The sequence below is a fragment of the Cydia fagiglandana genome, chromosome 2, assembly GCF_963556715.1.
Source record: "Cydia fagiglandana chromosome 2, ilCydFagi1.1, whole genome shotgun sequence".
In the NCBI taxonomy this organism is placed as follows: Eukaryota; Metazoa; Arthropoda; class Insecta; order Lepidoptera; family Tortricidae; genus Cydia; species Cydia fagiglandana.
Genome location: NC_085933.1, coordinates 10,909,016 through 10,930,521, shown reverse-complemented (window position 1 = coordinate 10,930,521; position 21,506 = coordinate 10,909,016). Strand labels below are relative to the sequence as shown.

Genomic DNA, 21,506 nt, shown 5'->3' with positions numbered 1-21,506 from the left:
CGGCGTCAGTAAAAACTGGCGTGAAATCGCGCAGGACCGAGTAAAATGACGTGCTCTTGTGTTGGTGGCCAAGTCTCATTTTGGGTCATCGCGCCAAACTAGTAGCAGTAGTATTAGTACTCGTAGTTTACAATGTATTCTGATATCTAATCCTTTAACGGCATGATGAAGTGGTTCCACATTATTTGAGTGAAATGTTTTCAGTCGTCTACTTAAGCATTGTATTCGTGACACACCATCGAGATATGACAATAATTTGACCGCCGCGACTCACGACCGATGGCGATACCACTAATGAGGCCCTCCGGCGTTGCTTCCTTCATATTTACGCCTCCAATGCACTGCTTACTATGCATTGAGAAATGCGATGCGATCTTTCTCTTTGCATGTCTTTGTCATTCAAACCATGTCGATAAAAATATTTAGTATGTATGTAAATATTTATGTGGTTATTATAAGTATAATAAGTTTCGTTAACATGATTTTCTGACATCACCTTGTATGTAAATGTAATCTACTAGTATATAATGAAAACTTAGTACAGTCGACGTCAAAGATATGTTTACACTTTTGCACCTTACTTCTTTGTTATAAGGCAAAAAATGCAAACAACAAATCTTTGACTTCGACTGTTCCTAGAAAATTATGCTATAGCATTAGATGAAACCTTTAGATAGTTACCGTTGGCTGACTGTAGTGTTTAGGCACACAACAACACATGATTTCGGGGAACAGAAAAAGCAGAAACCATTTATTTATATTCCCCGTTTAATCATTTTATTTCCATATTTTAGTAGGTAATGCCTTAATAGATATAAACGTTCTTTGGTGTAAAGTGACAACTCTCTCCTTCGCCACCCTTTATTCTTGGGTGACTGGCACTTTACTTACGGACGAAGGACCAACTTCCCGTGTTGACGATTAATTTCCTTACATTACCATACCGGGGCTCCGCACCCGGGATGGCATTGTTTTAAGGGATCCCGATACTTTATGCTTTAGAAATTATTTGCATTACGATGACGCGGCGGTTTAATGTCTTAGGGTCGTTGACTACCTACTCGTACTTACTTTGAGATGTGCGTTTATTAATAATGTCACACACGAGAATTTTACAACTGTCTGTCTAGTGGTCGGCTTGTTTGCCTATTGCATGGACTATGGAATCATTTCATTTCGAGACTCAGAGTTCATCTTCACGCAGTTGCCGCTTTAATAAACTGACTTCATAGAGGCCCAACGGAGCCGACATGTCCCGTTTGATAAAGGTTCCTTTTAAAATACGTAGATTAAAAAAAAAACTTCATAAGTACCAACGTAGTGTACCTGTTAAATGCTAAAAATATAAATTTATCCGTTATCGCTTAATTACGCACAAATGATGGAGCAACAGTAACAATATTGTACGGTATCGTGTTCGGTTGTTGGTATTTTGTCGTGTGATCGTCATGTCGAATTTTAAATTTAAATGTCCATAGTTCCAAATATGTATGTCAGGTCGCCACGGAGGTTGGAGGCCACGACAAATATAGTTAAATAATATTTAAATCCTATCCCATATCGTCATCGCCACTGTAGGTTAGGTATGGTAAATTCATATAGATAGTGACTATTGGGCATCAAAAATAAGATAATCGGCCATGCGTGGAGTAAACCACAAACCATCATTTAGCTGTCCTTCAAGATACTGGTATCGGTGGATATAGGACCACCGCGGGGATAATTGCGCTGCACTGCACGACTGCACCCGGCTCGATGCACTAAAGCACTTAATATTTGACCTACCGCGGCGAAGGTAATGGCAGGTCATCAAATTAAGCGTGAAATATCTTTCAATCGAAACACTTTAATTGCTTTCACCGGTTTTTCTTGTAATACAATATATTGACTTACATTATTATTAGTACACAGTTGACATTGTACAAATAACAAATTAGTCATAAAATTGCGGTCTGCTGAAGTTGCTTATAGAATTAATCATCCATTCATGGATTATTCTAGATCACATGATTGCAAATAAAATTGTAACTTTATCATAATATGTATATCATAGAGTCACACATTGTTTTAAAATATAAAACTAACCAGCTTACTCAACTGTTATTATGGCTAAACTTAGTACTGCTTGATACTCTTCGGACACTGCTTTTAATTGCTTTCACCGGTTTTTCTTGTAATACAATATATTGACTTACATTACTATTAGTACACAGTTTACATTGTACAAATAACAAATCCGTCATAAAAGTGCGGTCTGCTGAAGTTGCTTATAGAATTAATCATCCATTCATGGATTATTCTAGATCACATGATTGCAAATAAAATTGTAACTTTATCATAATATATCATAGAGTCACACATTGTTTTAAAATATAAAACTAACTAGCTTACTCAACTGTTATTATGGCTAAACTTAGTACTGCTTGATACTCTTCGGACACTGCTATGTGATGTTAATACCTAAGTTTCTTGGTAAATAAATATATAATAAGGTATAGTAGGTATATTCTTATGTTGTAATTCCACACAACTCACCCAAAGGTTGTCTGGAAGGGACTGCTTTTTAGAGATAAGACCGCTTGTGGTCTGTCTCTTTAGTTTTTTTCTATACTGTTATTTTAGGTACTTGAGGTGTGCTATCGTAACTATTCTATTTATCTATATTTTCGTCGTGTGAAGTTTATCATTCCCGTTAGCAAAAGATTTGGGAGCTCGTTCAGAATACTTGGCTTGGCAAACTTTCTTCTGAGATAATATCAACGCTTAAGTGGATATGAGGAAAGTTATTTAGTACCTACGCGTATATGCAACCTTACGCGACACGGATAGACTTTACGTTTAAAAATGGGAAAATATAAGAAACAGAACAAATGCTTATACATTCCTATTGTTATTTCGTCATCATGAACCTTGATAAATTATAAATAGATTTATTTATTTAAATATGAAACAAACGGTCCTACAAAAAATATTGTTACAGTTTCTTCTCTTAATCTGGACCTATAGTTTCCATTTTTATGAAACATTTATTTATATAGAAGCACGAAAAAGTACCTATCTTGGCTTAAGTTCAGCTGATTAGTAAGAGGTTACACTGAGTTTGCGAAGTTAGAAGTTAAGTATACATAAAACTCAATGAAATACTTGTTCTACGTTTTCAACAACTATTGAATAAGTATCGACATACATGACATGACATATATTAATACTTACTTGAAATTTTGACAAATCGCGTTAATTTACATATTACTAGTCCTGAATTTTTTTTTTATTTAGCTTATGGTATGGTACAGTAAAATATGTCTAAATTTTTTACAATATTATTATCATTATAAAGTGCACATGCTCGCTTAATAAACATATTTTTAGAATAGTTAGTTCTACTACGTGGGATGGAGAATAAATGTTTGAATCTATGACGACATCGGCGTTCTTTATTACCTGGGCTAGGGGCATCAATATGACTATTTATTATTTCATATAATAGAACAGAATCAACGCAGTCTCTTCGACACTCAAGCGACTGCATTTTATGACGGTTTAAGGATTCCACATAATCTTTGTATTCAATACCGCATTTAAAATCAAGTGCTTTTAGGAACTTTTTTTGCAATCTCTCTATCCTGTCAATATGAATGCTGTAATGGGGTTTCCAAACCGCACATGCAAACTCAAGCCGACTTCGTACATAACTGTTATAAAGAATTTTAAGTGTTAAAGTAATAGATGAATAAAGTCCTAGTAAAGGGTAGTAATATAATCTTCCAATTTATTAGTGGATATAATACCTAAGTATAATAATAATAAAATATTAGCTTGGGCCCTGCCCCGCTGCCGGCGGCACCCTAGGTTAGGTTTTTTATAATGTGTTTATATGTATTTTTTATTGTTTTGTAAGTGTTTTTATATTTTACTTTTATATTCATATTATAAAAACCCTAGCCTAAGAAAAATGATGAATAAAATAATAAAATATTTAAATTGATGGATATTCATATTTAGTTATCACCAATAATTCTCTCATAATATTAAATCTGCTGTAATAAATAGATAAGTATTCATTTATATAATATGCTAGCTTAAGTACTGTTCTGTATAATATTAAATTTGTTTTACCAAATTTTGCTTGCCAGTAGGTATATACCGCCAGCTACTAAATAATTCACAGATAAAAATTGTTGTGCCTAGCGGCTTAAATTAAGACATCCGCGCTTCTTCATCTCGCTTATCTCTGACAAGATGGGCGTGTACTCCGAAAAATCTTTGTTCTGTAATGGACCGCTATATTACCCACATTTTTCTCTGAGATTGTATTAAATAGGATACTGCTCGAATACCCAATCGTGCATTACCCCTCAATCCCGCCAATCATCCAAAGGTTATTTTTAACACACCAGTCTGTGTAGGACGTGTCAAATTTAACTGAAGGCTCGCGGTGAGACCCTCAAATTAAGTGCTTCCCCTAATGATAGCCAACAAAAACTCGTCGCGGAGTTGGTAATTTGAGGTATTACATTACATTAATGACGCAGAAAGATTTATAGTTAACATTTCAAGATCGCCGCTCTTGCGTCTTTCCATAAACAAAGCGGTTTTATTATCCTAATTAAACATGCCGTCTCCGAGATTATGAAACTTGGTTACTTTCCGCGAGAAGTCTGCTTTTCGCAAATGCAGTTAGAGGAGCGGGGCTTAATTCGGAGTATCTAGCTGCTCCGTTGTTTCCTTGCTTCGTAGCTCCTGCTTGGAATATTTCTATCGCTTTAATTACAGTTCCGTTTCTGTAAATACCGTCGATTCCAATGATACTGGTATTTTCTTTATTTACGGAAGTTCTCCTTCATTTTAATTGCAGGGCATTTTCTTGAGCCCCGCCGAGCGGGATTAAAAACAAAACGCTTCTAATTACCCTAGTAGCCGGCCCCGAGCGGGTCGGCTCGACGCGGGGCGCGTCTAATCAACCCCGTACAGCTGCCGGCAAACACCCAAACAGCTCTAATTGTTGCTGTCGTATCCTGCGCGAGGGAATTATATTATTTACTTCCAAAATAGTAAACATTCACCCGATAGGATAGACGACATCGATCTTTATGCAGGCAGCACCGGCAGGATAGGAGTTGTGCGATAGTCGCTTTGTTTTCCTTGGTAAATAATTCACCCAATGTTTTATTTGAATTAAGAATGTTGAATTCCTACATGAGGTTCCCGGGGAACCTAGGCTTTATTAGGAATTGAATACACACATTTTGGACCTTTTATTTAAAATCTAAAACATGAATAATGCCTATTTATTTAACTACATTATAAAAATAACTATTCGAATGTTTATATTTTCCAAAAATGTTCAATAGGTCAGGAAATGAATGCTCAAAAAACGTTGTAGAGGGAAATGCTAGGAACACAATTTTTGACTCCGTAACTTTGTTTGAACTAGTTAGGAGGTGAACATATCAAAAGTCCCCGGCTGTAGCCCCCGCTGCTGGTGGGTAGAGGGGGGTAAGAAGGTCGAATTTTTCGGTTTTTCATTGATATCTTGGAAACTTTGCGTCTTAGCGACATGACTACTAAGACAAACCGAAAGCTGATAAAATTAGTTACAAGTTTTATCCAGTCAAGTTTTTCGATATCATGAATAGTTTTTGAGATACCTACTCTTGAAAGTTTATTTAGGGATTTTAATTTTATCTTGATATCTACGTCAGTGAAGCTGTTAGGCCATGTTTGGTATCATTTTCGTATAAATCGGGGGTGCTGAATTCATTTATGGTATCACATTGACACTATTCCGAAGTAAAATTTTAAATTTTTAAATTAATATTTTTTTAAATCCGTCTTCACGCTTAAACTGCTGAACCAATTTCGTTGAAATTTGGTATAGAAATAGTTTCAGTCTCGACACAGAACATAGGATAGTTTTAATAACCAAAAGCATCTTCTGAGGGTGTGAAAAGTGGGGTGGAAGTTTGTATGGGGAGTCAATAACCGCTGAACCGGTTTAGATGAAATTTAGGACGGAATATATCTGTGATTTAGATGAAAATGATACCAAACATCACTTCAAACCTTACCTTGAGCAGTATTAACCTCAGGAATTCAGTTTCGTCGACGAAGTTGAATTCCCCCCATACTCCATTTCACAACTTTAAAGGATGATTATAGAGATAAAAAGTATCTTATGTCTTGTCTTGGGACTCGAAATATCTGTATACCAAATTTCAATTAAATCGGTTGAGCGGTTTAAGCGTGAAGAGGAATTAAAAACAAAAGGTATTTGTTTAAAGTTTATATGTTTTTTCTTAGGAATGGTGTCAATGTGATACCAAAATTGAATTCAGCACCCCCGATTTATACGAAAATGATACCAAATACGGTCTAGCAGCGTCACTAATGTAGATATCAAGATAAAATTGAAAGCCCTAAATAAACTTTCAAGAGCGGATATCTCAAAAACTATTCAAGATATCGAAAAACTTGACTGAATAAAACTTGTAACAAATTTTATCAGCTTTTGGTTTGTCTTAGTAGTCATGTCGCTAAGACGCAAAGTTTCCAAGATATAAGTGAAAAACCGAAAAATGAGACCTTCTTTCCCCCGTCTACCCCCCAGCACCGGGGCTACGGCCGGGGACTTTTGATATGTTCACCTTCTAACTAGTCCAAACAAAGTTACGTAGTCAAAAATTGTGTTCCTAGCATTTCCCTCTATAACTTCTTATTGCTTGGCCTACAATGTCATCAAATCTGAAACACCTGACAGTGAGAATTAACAAAGCCAATGTAAAAACCAAACTGAAATAGAAAAAGCTTTGAGCGAGGGCTCTCGAGGTAACCTCCGACTCGCACTCGACACCCGACACTCGCGCTGAGAGTGCTCGCGACACTGCGACACTCAAATTAAAGCTGCGAGAGTGGGCAAAGAAATCGCGCTCAACAAGAGTGCGTAGCGGGTAATCTAGTGTTTCATTTAAGATCCTTTTCTTTCTGACACATCTCAGTCTCTTACTACAAGTACTGTTACAAAAGTAAGAATAATACATACCTTTTAGTACCTACATACGTACAGTGCTACAGTCGAGCATATTCCTTATTTTCGTATTGGATACAAAAAAAATCTCCTTGTATATCAATACATGGTTTATAATATAAATTATCTTTCTTCTAAATGGCTTCGGAATAACCAGGGTTCTCCGTTTCATATAAATCATGATCTGATAAAACTGCTATGTATCTCCATCCCATCTTCCCCGACACTATGCCGGTTGCGAGTTGTATTGAGACGTAGTCGCGTGGGAACGGGCATTGTCCCCCCGACAATGGGCCAGTCCAGGAAGCCATCTATCGCGCCACCGCCGCTGCTGGCACTGACAAGTTACTTCATCAAGGTAACCAGAGGTTCGAATTTTGAGTTGTGCCTAACTTTATTTCTGTACGTTTACTTAAACACATGATGCGTGGCCGAGCGTTTTTTTTATAAATAATTTACTCGTTAAAGGTATACTTCGTGTTAGAAAATAAATTCGCCAATTAGATTTAACATTATGTGCAAACTTGGTGCAAAAAGCTTTACTTTATTAATTTTATTATACTTCATATTTAATCATGTTTATACATTATACAACTCAAATCATAAAGCAGTAGATAATTGACCTAATAGACGGTACTCGTTCTCATTGAATGACCCTCGCATATCGCCCGTCTATCATTACCCACACCTTACTTTAGTGTTTGTAAACGGACCGTTTAACTCAAAGAAAATAATGATACCATTAAAAACGCCAGGATGCACAAAAACGTAAATTACATATAATTTAGTCAAGAAAATTACAAAGAAATTTAGGGGCTCCCGTAGTAATTGTATTGGATTTTATGGCGTTATTAAAGTGGTAATTAAGTAATATTTAATAGTGTCCGTAGAGAGGGAGCTAGGAAGGGCCTAAGGAACCAGTGGACTTCTGTATAATTTAACTTTTTCAACTCATATCAGGAAAATTGTCTCTATATTTTTGTAAAAGGAGAGATAATAGGAGGGTAATAAGAACAACCCATATATCGAGTTATGTAACTACTTAAATGGAAGGTAAATATAATTAAGAATATTTACATCATTTTTATGGCTTTTAAGTATGTAACATATTTTGAATAATTTTACGGTTTAGACTCACTTGTTTTAAGTCACTCGCGCGACATGCTCTCTGAAACATATGTCGCGCGAGTGACTTAAAACAAATGAGTCTAATGGTAACATTCCATTTCTGACCGCAGCTGCACGACTGGTACTGAACGCGTCGCTGTTATTGTCAATTTCCATAGTAAAACGAACAGTATTGCAGCTGTCGTTGGAAATGGACTGTCACCTTAAACCGTAAAATTATTCAATGTTAGTATGTCTCACAACAGCTTAAGAGCCAACAGGAGTGGTCATTTCTCCATACAAACGTACTCCTCGTTTTCCTCCGTGGTTTTTGAAGCTAGAGCAATGATTTTTTCAACACAAATTAATATTTTCAATCTCTGTGTCGGACCGTTTTGCTTTTTTGATATTTTTGTTTTTTAAGGCGCTAGAGCCCTTCAAAAATGGCCAAAATGGCCTAATTGACTATGCCGCAATGAGAGGCGTGGCATTCAAAACTGATATCAATTAGCCAAAAAAGCAAAACGGTCCGACACAGATAATTTCATAATCATTTAGATTTCCAAATTTGGTTACGATTGGTTAAGTTTTGGAGGAGGAAACAGAGGAGTACGAAACCTCGATTTTTGAGATTTTTACGCAGGATTTTTCGCCTTGTCCTTATCGCACTACCTTTAGGTGCCGCTTCCGTTAGCGAGACGGGTATATTTACCTAAAATATTTAAAACTCAGCTCCTGTTTCGTCTTAAATTCGATGGTAACAAGTTTTTTTCGCTAGCTGATCCTGCTGAGGTTACTTGTTCTATCGATTAAGGTAGCTTCTGGAACTTGAGTTGGAGTCATACAAGTCGCTCACCAACCAGAAGCGAATCAAAAGTTAGAGATAACATTACAGTCGGATGCTCCCGGGCCTTGTTCTCAGCAGTTATTTTATGGCTTCATTAATAATGCATAGCGTTTTATGATCGTGCTTTTAGTTTTATCCATGAATTTGTGCATATTGATGAATTTACTGTTCTCTTTTAATGCGGTATGTAATATTGGATTAATGAATAATAGATAGCTGGACACCACCTTGCCGTGTGCGGTGGTATATGTAATCAACATACAAAATAATGAAGCCAGACCAGAGTGATACTTATTGATTTTATTAATGATATCTGTTAGGTATTAATGATATTTTTAATGAAATGTTCCTAATAATAATAGACTGAAATGCCAGTTGTAAGTCGTGGTCGTGTAAGAACACCCAACATTTTGAACGTTAAAATAATTTTATGAGGAATTTATTCCTAGTAGACATAAAGTCCTATATCCTATACACACTTGCTTAGGTACCTATTTGTCGAGTGATAATATCATATGGAAAAATACATTTGGGCATTTTAATTACTTGCATTTCTAACAGTCATTGATCACGCTCCACCCCACGTACTCTCGCGACAATCATCACTTCCAGCACAATACCTCATCTCGATTCCACCCGCGCTCTCAAAAACAAGATTACCGCGCAGTTCGGCCGCTTAGAGCAAACTCGGTTTTGGGCCATATTTTTACCGCTAAACTCGATTATCAAAATTCAGTGAAGGGCGGTAATGGCTCAATAATATGGTGGTGATTTGTAGTCCTCCCCTTTCCCCGCAGGTGCTCCAATTACCAAATTGAACATTGGATTATAATTTTATTATCCGTAACAGCGTCTGGCCTTTCTAGCGATTTATGTTAGCTCCGGCGCCGCTACTTCAAACACTTTATAATCCTAAAAGCGAGGCCTCTATTTTAGAGGCTTGTTTTAAATTGTTTATAAATATTAATGTTCCGCGAATTAATCAGAGGAGCTTGTTTTTGCTTATCTGACTTTCACTTAGAATTATTTTATTCAGCGGTAATACTTTACTGGAATGGTTGTGTTTCTCCGTAGGTGGTTGCTCATCACATATTTTTAGGATATAAGAATGTATTTATTCGACTTTATTTACTAATTGATTTATTTAGAGACTACAGATGTAAGCCTGAATGTCACACATGATACCATTACCGCTGCTGGATTGAAGCTTGTGTAAACTACATGACACCGTTTGGGTATCTTTGCAGATTTGTACCTATTTATTCATGATGCTTTCCTTCATCTCCTTCATCAAATATTGGTAGTAAACATTGATGGTGGCATGTGTTGTATTTCTAAAACATATTGGTCTCCAAACCCATGTTTCGAATCGAACACACAACTTTGTAGTCGCCTGCCAGAAGCACTCGCCTAGCTTCGTTTTCTGATTCGCTCTAGTACCTAATATAAATTGCTTAAATTAAAAAGCTATCAACCGTAGAATGGACCCCTCTACAAGAAACGAGGGGTAACTGATGGGGCTGTCTATTTTGCGAACGAAATTAGTATATTGAAAAATGCGCACAAGTATTTCGTGCGATAAGGATGCTAGTTGCAGGATGATTGTTTAATTGGCATGAATTCTGGAGCAATTTTGTTACGAAAATAATATTACGAAATTGAAATATTGCGTCACGCCGACAAAAGTAGGTAGCCTGATGTAAAATAAAAAACACAGTAACGGCGTTTTAATTGGCGACAAAAATACAATATCTTTTAGCTTTTTTTGTTAAAATGTACGCTTTATTCATTACGTATTCCTGGTCAAGTAAATTTAAAATATTCGGGGTAAGAGGTTCCTGGGATCCGGGTTCCTGTCAATGAATGTCTTAAATACCTAATTATTAGATCTCATGTCTTATTAAAACTTTTTAAATCACACACTACTTATCTATCGTGTGAGTTGAGTACAATTATTGTGTTATTTTTAGGGTTCCGTACCCAAAGGGTAAAACGGGACCCTATTACTAAGACTTCGCTGTCCGTCCGTCCGTCCGTCCGTCCGTCCGTCCGTCCGTCCGTCTGTCACCAGGCTGTATCTCACGAACCGTGATAGCTAGACAGTTGAAATTTTCACAGATGATGTATTTCTGTTGCCGCTATAACAACAAATACTAAAAACAGAATAAAATAAAGATTTAAATGGGGCTCCCATACAACAAACGTGATTTTTGACCAAAGTTAAGCAACGTCGGGAGGGGTCAGTACTTGGATGGGTGACCGTTTTCTTTTTGCTTTTTTTTGTTTTTTTTTGCATTATAGTACGGAACCCTTCGTGCGCGAGTCCGACTCGCACTTGCCCGGTTTTTAAAGTGTTCATGTAAATCATGATCACAAGAAATTCGCGTCAGATACATTTTATTATTTTTGATTCATTTAAAGAAATAAAGACGAGAGAAGGGTGATTTTCTATATGAAAGCGGTGTAATTATGCGCGATAAGATTTTCGTATGTAGACAGCACGATGTAGTAATTTTGTTACTTGATACGAATAAATATTTTTATCAGCAGTGAAAACATTGCAGACGATAATAACAACTATTTTACATAAGTCATTTGTATTGAACTACCTTTACATTTACTTATAAAAATATAAATTGCTCGAGTATCATTGTTTTATCGCCTTATACAAAAAACTCTCCTTTACAGCTCACTACAACTATATAGTCGAAAAAGCATTTAGACTGTTAGGATTTATTTTTAGAACCATAAAACCTTTTAAGAATGCCAAAAGTATTTTAATAATTTACCGCACCCTAATTAGAAGCTCTTTAGAATACTGTTCCGCAGTATGGTCACCGCACTACAACACCCACATAGATCGCATTGAGTCTGTTCAAAGAAAATTTTTACGCCATCTAGTATTTAAATTGCGCCTTAAAAACAAACTACCCACATATAACAATAGACTGCACCATTTCAAAATTAATAGTTTACAAAATCAAAGACATATTAACGAATTATTACTACTGCATAAAATTATTCACAATAAAATAGATTCTGACCTTATTAGTAACATACAATTCCGGGTGTACCCTAAACCATGCCGTAACCCAACTCAGTTTTTAGTTCCACATGCTTCAAATAATGTTTCACAACATAGTCCCCTGGCTCGTATATGCACTTCTTACAATAAGATTTGTAATGATGTTGACATTTTTCATTTAAGTTGTAATAGATTTAGAAACAGTGTAATAAAATTATCACATACCTAGTTAAGTACATGATCTCATCTTAATTTTAAGATTCATAAATTAATTGTTAAGTATTAAATATTATAATTTCTAATGAATGTTGTGCTTGGTAGTTATTGAAATGTAAATTTAGTACTATAAGTTTAGCATATATTAAGACACATGTATCCAATTTACATTTTGTTACCTCGCCTTGAAATAAAGAAATAAAGAAATAAATAAATACCTATACGGTGTTGCAATGCGATTTTTGTTTACTGTGATCTAATTTCCTTAATAACCCAGTGTCACCCCGTTTTCCCCACGGTTAGCTGTAGGTACGCGTAAAGATTGTGTTACATATTTAACCTATGCTGATATACGGTAGCTTTAAGATAGGTATATTTTTATATAAAGCTTTCCAAGCTGTAACCTATAAGGCAAGACGGTCTGTGCCCCCAACTGCCGCGCGGTGAGCGCCCGCGTGTATCGGGAATGTTCGATATTTAATTAAAGCTTGTTTTTGGGCGAATCTCCCTTCGTCCGCTCCTCTACAATTCCGTAACAAAAACAATTAAATTTTATCTTAGACAATCGGAAGCTGGAGTGAGCCTGTAAGAAAAACTGCCCAAACTATTGCAACTACCGAAATAGAATGTGTGTGGAAGCGAGTCGAATTTGGGCTGACTTAGTGCCAGAATGAAATCGCTCCGTTTATAATGTTTTCTTTTGTTTGAACTAGGTACTGAAAAATACATGTTTATTGCCTTTTTGTATCTGGTCATCTCAAACTCAAACGATTTTTTACTTGACAATATTGTACACATTCATACAGATGTATGTCTGCATTTTTATCGTAAGTGATATCTGATGATTATTCTCTTTAAACCCTCATATATCATAGGGAGCATCATGTTGAGATTAAATCAAACAAATTCATGTGTTTATAATTTTTTTTTTCATTTAACTAGGTATATTATACATTTCATAATGTATTCAGCCTTTTAACGGCGCGTTTGTTGCATACTTAACTGTGACTTCGTACCAATTTCCTGGCTGCGTCTAAAACCTTGTAAAATCGGGTTCAATCGAAGAAACTGCATCGTAAATATCCACGTAACGACTTTCCACTCGCCTTAAATTGGACAGGACGTTGCAAATGTTGTATTCTAGTCTGAACAAAACCCCTTTATTTGGCTGCAGTTGGGTCACCGCAGGGTCTGTATTCCCGTTGGAAACCAAGCGGCTAGCCTCAAGCAAACTATTAAAAACTAGTGGCTCTGTGAGCTGTAGACCTTGCGAGCCCCCATGACACCACCATTTTGAATAATTCCCAGGAATAAAATAACTATATACCTCTATAATTATCGAACCTGCTCTACCGAGCTTTCAGGAGAGAGAAATTAAATTAAGAGAGAACATTAGGGCATACGAAATAATTTGTCTCCAAAATGAAATTCACTTTCGCTCGGTCGATAAGTGAAACTTAATCCCTGTATCAACTATTAAGTACATACACGTACAAAATTTCTGCAGTCTGTTATTTCATCAGTCTGGTAAATGAAAAATGGATGATTCTCTTTCTGCAGAATATTTAGTGTATTGCCATATTTACCTTTACTTCTATCCTACTCATTTCCTCAAAGGTTAACTGGAAGTAATCCCTTACAGATATGAGTTCGCCTTTGTTGTATTTAATTCACTCTGTAACTGTGTTTCTCGTGTTTTTATTTCTATGTACAATAACGTATATTATACATACATTACACGAGTTTTTCACAGATTCTCAATGATTTGCGCTTGCTTGTCGTTTCAATTGATTGTTCGAGGGATCCCGAAAATCGAACATACCCGAAGTTTTCCAGTTTATCTCTTCTTCTTTCCCGTCGTATCCTCATTGCTGAGAGTTGTGATTACCAAGGCTTAATACCACTTTCTTCCAGGCACTCCTATCCTGCACCATTTGCAGGCAGGTCTGGGCCTTGGGTCCTGCATATGCCTTTATTGTGTCTATCCACCGGGTAGGCGCTCTTCCTCTACTTCTCTTCCTAGTTTATACTGGTTCGCAGAGGACGGTGGGAATATCAACTAGCACCATCTGATATCGTTCGCGTGTTGCTCTCTAATTATGCCAAGTAGCTGGTTGGCCATCGAGATATTGTTTCTAGGTGACCGCGATAACGATCTACATGTTTATTGTCACTTCCAACTAGCTTAGGCTGTAAATCGTTCTTAAGGAGTTTAATCTAAGGGTAACATTCCATTTTTGACCGCAGCTGTACTACTAGTAGGAACGCGTCGGTGTTATTGTCAATTTCCATAGTAAAATGAATGGTAGTGCTGCTGTCGTAGGAAATGGACTGTCACCTTAAGAGTAGCATAAGAGCATAACATATGGGAAGGTTCCCTAAATCCCTATTTTGTTGAGTATGTCTCATAACTGATAGTTTTCCTACACCAAGTTGAATGAGTTGTGCGCACTATTTGCTTGGATGCGAATGCCATTAAATTTGGCAATAAAATAAATCCGCAATTTGCGTACACAAACATTTATTTTACGCAAATTTATACATTACAATCATCGTCTGTATTTTCGGTAAGTTTTAAAAATAAATATTTATTAATTGCCAAGCATTTTGAACTAGTCATTACAAGAGTAACATTGTTAGCCTTTCTCAACATAAATCATGGACTAACTAACTTGTACAATGCGTACATGTTAACATTCCATGGCAACACATGCTTGCCGCGTGTCGGGACATTCCTGACGCGTCAGTGTATTTGGTTATGTAGTTATACATACATGTATACTGTGTGGGGTCACTCACAGGCAATATTGCTAAACCACTGCGGAAGATGTTTACGTACACTGAGAGAAAAATCATCACCAGGAATTATAAAACAGTTCTGTACTGGGGGAAAAAATTAAGTTTTAGTAATAATTATGGACGTTTCACTATTTCTGTAAAATTTATTTATTTCTACAAACAGCTCAGTAATTACAAATATAATTTCAACAAACAGATACTTAATAGAAATTGCAAGAACTAATAGAAATTGCAAAAGTCAATTTGTTGCTATTAGTTAACTCTCCTTGTCCCCGGATTAAGTTTATTTTTGTAATTCTAAGTGTGTTTTTGTTGTACTTTTCTCTCAGTGTACTTACTTTTTAATCAATGTATTTAATGCCAACGAAGTAGTATTTAAATCTCAAAGAGTTCAGGTTTAGTATATATGATGTATGTATGTGTGTATTGTAAACGAGTTATAAATTAAGGGTGAATAATTTTACAATCTCTATAAGCCTCTATAAGCTATTAAGGTCTTATTATGTTCCATCTCATTTTAAGGTAGGTTATGGAGACAGTGTGTAAGTAAAATTATTAAACTTCTAGAGGATTTATAATTATTTTCTAATTCTGTTAATTGTATTTCCTGTAATATTATAAATCTTTGTATTTTAGGACATCTTAATTTTGTTTTTTTGACATTTCTAATTGTTTTAATTGTGAAAGTATAGTGATGTTATATACGATATGTATTTATGTTAACATTTTAGCTGCTACGATATAACACCAATCTCACTCCACGCGCCACGACTAACAAAGCGTACCTATCTACAATCTACATGTATGTAGCCAGCAAAATGCGACAGGAATCGTAAAACCGTTGTCTGTCCGTACTTTAAACTAAATTAAACCATCATAAAGCGTCCCTGGTCCCCATAAAGGCCGGGGCCGCGAGCACCAGCAATTTTCGTTGCATCTGTGTGTTTTCGAAGAGTTATGTTGATCCGAGTTCATTGCGATATATACAATACATATGCCAATACTTTTACTTATATGCCAGAAGAAATCTTATTTTGTAACAAATAATTTGTGGGGTTTGCTCACCGAGATCATTAAACGCAACATACGTTACTCAGCGATTTGTCGAATTCGATGAAGTGTTAGCGAATAGAAAAAAATACCATCACATATCGGTGCGACCATCGTCTTGACAAGGTGTTCACCAGATATCTGAACATAGCCTCTATTATTAAGACGCAATATTTCATCTTCAGATATTTTTGGGCCAATTGGCATTTCCGTGTTAAATATCAGACAAGTGTATTTCTTTTGAATATCAATATTTTAAAATTTTGATCATGTTATTTGCCGTATAAAATATTTATCTAGCTTTATCTCTTCAACATTCTTCACTTTCACTGAATTTTCACAGTCTATTGCGTTCTTTACATGCATTGAATTCCGCGAATACTAGAAAATTCAATAATATAAGGCAGAAACAAGAATGGAAAGCCGGTGACACGCCGGCTACGCCGTAGAGGCGTAGCAATGTGGTTTACAGCGCGTAGCGGGCGACGACCCCGCTAGCCTCTTTATTATCGCGATTATGCTCGGTAATAGTACATTGTAGGAGAGGACGGAAAATCGCTAAAAGATGGACGAGTGAGTTCGAGGGCCGACACGTTAGTGGAGGCCCCCGAATAATACGAGTCCATCTTTAGCGTTTCCGGCCGAGGCATTACATAGTGCTTTTCACGACTACTGCGAGGAAATAAGAAAACATTTGCATAACTATAAGTACTAGCCCGCGATTTCTCTGGTAGCAAATTACTAGCCACTGCCTGTACTGTCTCTTGAATTTCGGTAGGCGTCAGCGTAAGAATATCATTTTCTTCACTAGAAGAACTCATTTTTATAGCGAGCGTAGATACGCGTTTCTTATATTTTTTAGTCAAACATAATTTACACTATCCAATTCAGTAGGTATTTTCAGATCCCGCCTTTTTTTACCACTTTTAAGAGGCGTTTTTCTGTTATTTGTTCAAACCGACTCTAAAATTAGAAGCGTTTTTGCTAATAAAACCACAAACAGCTACAAAAGTAAAAAACGCCTTAAGCGTGAACTGAATGGATAATTGTTAAAAAAAAATGAAGTGAATGGTTTTGATATTTCTTTTTTTTTTAAACAAGAAATTGGTGCTATAAATAACCTAATTTTATTTTTGAAGGAAAAAGTTGCGCAAAAAAGACCTTTTATTGATTTTTATGTTTTAAATGATACTCATTGCTGTAGCGAACTGTCACCAATGACAGATGATGACAACAATGAAACATTGTAGTAGTGGTGCTTCAGGTGCTACAGCTATTGCCTACTTTCCAGCTTGGTTTTAGACCATCTATTGCCACATTTCCGAACAGTGGCGTGAAAAGGATATTATTTGTCGAGTGTTATTGTTGCTCCCCGGTCGAGGGGCCCAGGGGGTGTTTGTTTAGATTTCATTACGGGCAGAGAGCGGCGCGCGGGCGCAAACAGCTGGGAACACAACCGCGTAACGTACCCTTGCATGGACCGAGTTCATCGTAGAATAATGCTTTAAAAATGTTCGAGCAAAGTTTTATCTAAATGCAAATTTTATTCTTGATATTAGAATTTCAAATAAAATGAAATAAACATTCCTTGTTTTATATTGGGAATATCAGGGCTTAAAAATGCTTTTTACTTCCGTAAATGTTGTTCGCCGTCTTTATTTAACTGCTGCTTCGCATTCATAACAACGCGTTGTATTGTCTAAATATAGACCAAGAGAATACGCCAAATAAAACCAAAACTAAAATAAAGCCGCAAGTCCTGTGCAAACTGGTTGTGCAAACTGCTTGAAAAGCGACCGAAGTACACGGTACGTATTTACATATGCACAAGACTACAGCTGCACAATAAATGTTAAAAAGAACGGTTTGAATAGAGTGCCTGTGGACAAACGCATTTACGGACGTTATCTGATTCACACAGTCCAGACAAAGCTGTCAATAAGAATATTTATTTTCGATTTAAGTGCGGAAAATTGGAACGTCCCAACGAGTGGCAATAAATTAAAACACGACCCTTTGTCCAAGAGTGGGATACGACAGGCTTTAAAGTTAAGTTAAAACTGTTTCGATCGTAATTTCGTGCACAGATGTAATTCCCCGCGCTCTGCACACTAGTCTAAAAACTCATGAAGTTCACCCACTCACATAGATAGATAGATTCTTCTACAAAACACTTGCATCTGCAACATGCTGCATATTTATTAGTCTTAGCAAACACAAACATTCCTGTCTTTAAGCAGAACAGCAGGACGTTTTCGCCGCCATTGACTTGACATAAAGTCAGTACATTTCGTGCCTCACATGCCACGACTTCATATCAAGTCGTGGTTTTGGTCAAGTTTGTTTGCATGCAATTTTTGACATGGCGTTGATGACACTTTATTACTTCTTTGACGTGGCGGCGAAAAGGTTAAATTCCATTTTCGTTTAGCCAAAAGTTATTTTGACATAGTCAATTTCCTCTCAGGTCGGGAAGATAAGTTAGTATTTAACGTGATCATACTATTACAGTTTGTAGTCGGCAGTCACATGTCACCGTCACTCGGCCACGGGAAAACCATGTCGGCCGTCGCACCCCGCACACACCCGTGACGACGGTCAGGCGGTAAGAACTAAGGCCCACATACACAATGCTCAGCTCTGATAAATTGAAGGGTGCCCAGATGAGAAAGGTCCTTTAAAAATGCTTATGTGTACCTCCAAATTAAGGAATCAGATTAGTAGAAGGATAATATTTTTTACCATTTCGCATTAACTAAAATAATAGTAGTGTGTTGTAAGTAAACTAGTAGCACGTGATCTGTAGACCTCGGGATAAGCTTCAAAACTTGATCTCGTTCTGATATATCTATAATCGTAGAAATGACAGACGCGTTTGCGTTTTGGTCCAAGTAACCCGCAGTTACGGTAAAAGTAGTAGTAAGTAGTAAAACACTTTATTGTACAAAAAACAAAACAAAACAGGAAAAATAACCTTCGTCATTAGTACAAAGGCGAACTTATCCCTTTAAGGGATCTCTTCCAGTTAACCTTTACACAATACATTCTCCGCTGCGTCATTATTACAGCGAACTCAAAATTGTCTTAAGCGCCATACACCCAATGGCTCTTGAGTCCTTTATGCCATTTTTCTCCAATATGCTCGGAAATGTTCACCTTACTGTAGCAAAAATAGTACGGGAAGTTCTTCGTTAATGTCAAACTCTAACTAAAAAACATCAAACTATCGCTGTCCTGTTCTAGCGGACGGGAAGTAAAAAAACACTACAGTAATAACTTATTACTGTAGTGTTTTTTACTTTTTAATAATAATAAACGCAAACAGCCAATTATTATTGCCGCGAGCCGCTTCTACACGACCCGATCAGCTATCATTTCACGTGTATGATCGTGCGGATACTGCTTAATAAAATCAAAGACTATTTTTATATTTTTTTTAAATCTCATCCGTGTTCATAAAGCTTACATAGTTTGTCAAAGGACTTTCTCATTTCAAACATAGACAAAGAGAATCATACTATCTTTGTCTTACATTAGTACTAGCACCCAAAAGAAAAGGATGGGTGTAGTTTTCCTGGTTCTTACTGACTGAAAAGTTGGTTTGACAAACTATATTGCGCAATTATATTGAATGAACGAATATTGAATGGTACTGAATGGCAGAATAAGTTTGTGCTTTTAACTTTTAAAAATTAATTAAAGAGGGAAATTGTTTTTGACATTTTGGTTGTGAAGGTTTGATTTGAGTGATGCTTGATGCTTAAATAATAATTATTTTAGCTTATTTCCTCGCATGTTTGGAGAAAAGCACTATATATGCCTCGGCAGGAATAGCAATTCGTGGATTCGTCTTCTTTGTCGGACTCCGCTTCGCGTCGTCCGACAAAATCGAAACTCATCCACGAATTGCCCTTTCCCGGCCTCTGCAATAATGTACTATTCCGCTATCGAACCTGCTCACAAAATTTCACAAAAATGCGTTGACAAAATGCGAACTTAGAGGGGAACTGCCGGACATGCTATAGCATTTTTGCCCAAGCTGAAACGGAGATAAGGAATGCAAATCGGTTATTTTTTGTATGGAAATACCCGCGGTTTCGGTTAAAAACCGATTATTTCCATACAAAAAATAACCGATTTGCATTCCCTAAACGGAGACCCTCACTTTTCCTCACACAATAGGTAACTTTTTTCTTGTTTTAATTCAAAATGCTCTTTAAATAATAAAATCTCTGCAGATTATATTCCTTGCACTAAATTATATTCATAATTGACCATTGGATTGTAATCAACTAGTTTGAAGTGACTCTTTACGATGCCTCTGCTCTGGCGCGCAGCATTGCGGTTCAGAGCGGAGTAGGTATCTACTGGCACGGGCACATAAAAACATGTTGTTATTCCGTCTCGCCAGCTCTCGATCATCCGGAAAAACGGTTTCCGGGCCTTACCGCTGAAACTCGCAGGGATCCCTTTATGTTGTAAGGTCTATCTTGTAATTGTGCTCAGGAACAATTTGATACATTAGAGCAAGTAGCGTAGTCACAGATATTATATACGTACCTAAGTTTATTTATGTTCTTTTTAATTAATTAAATATCTTGTCGTATAATTTTAAAGCTATGGCCCGATCATTAGCGATAAGCCATAGCTCGTAGCTTATCAGTGACTATCAACCGAAAATTTTCTGCACACTCAACATTCATTCATCAATTTTGTTGCAAAATACATACAATACATATTTTTTCTTGTAACATTTGAACTCAGCACCCCATTTTTATTTTGAACACAAATTCGAAAATGAAAACTGCCTTGTAAGTTGTAAGTAAACCCGAACGCTGAAATTCAGCCCCGTGGTAGGGCTGAAGGCTCGATGTTCCTCCCGCACCCCGCGTCCCGCTCCGCGACACTCAATTTGTCCGCAAATCAAATCAAATTTAGTGGACACCTCCCCACCCCCGCACGACCCGCCTTCGCCCGCACCAATTGCTCAGCCGGGCACGCCGTTGGCATGTACTCCGTCAAAAGAAAATCCTTTGGGCAATTTATGGAATTCGATTTTGAATCTCGGCCGTAAGAAAGTTACAGTCATTTGTTAATTTAATTTGTTTTTAAAATATGTTGTCAGTTTAAGATTTTAATTAAGTAGACGCAAAATTGTCGCAGTTCGGTCGGCAAATAGACTCTGGGTCGGTCACCAAAACCATCTGTCACCGTTAAAGCGTTCGCTAAATTGTATCGTATGGGAAGTTTCATAGATCTCTGCTGCGTGACGTTGATCAGTCTGTTAACTGTGGTTAGTGCATCAGGCCCTACGTCGTGGCGTGCACGGGTACCTATAATCGATGATACAATACCTACCTAATAAGTTACTTTTTATTGACACAATACTTGCTTTAACGTATACATTTCTCACATGTTTCTGGACGAATTTCGGTTTT

General features: G+C 36.7%; 1 protein-coding gene across 12 annotated transcripts in view; it reads left to right on the top strand.

Moving 5' to 3' along the window:
* LOC134676221 (collagen alpha chain CG42342) overlaps positions 1–21,506 on the top strand; it is a 466,219-nt gene that overhangs the window by 349,816 nt on the left and 94,897 nt on the right. The gene's annotated exons all lie outside the window — the stretch shown is intronic.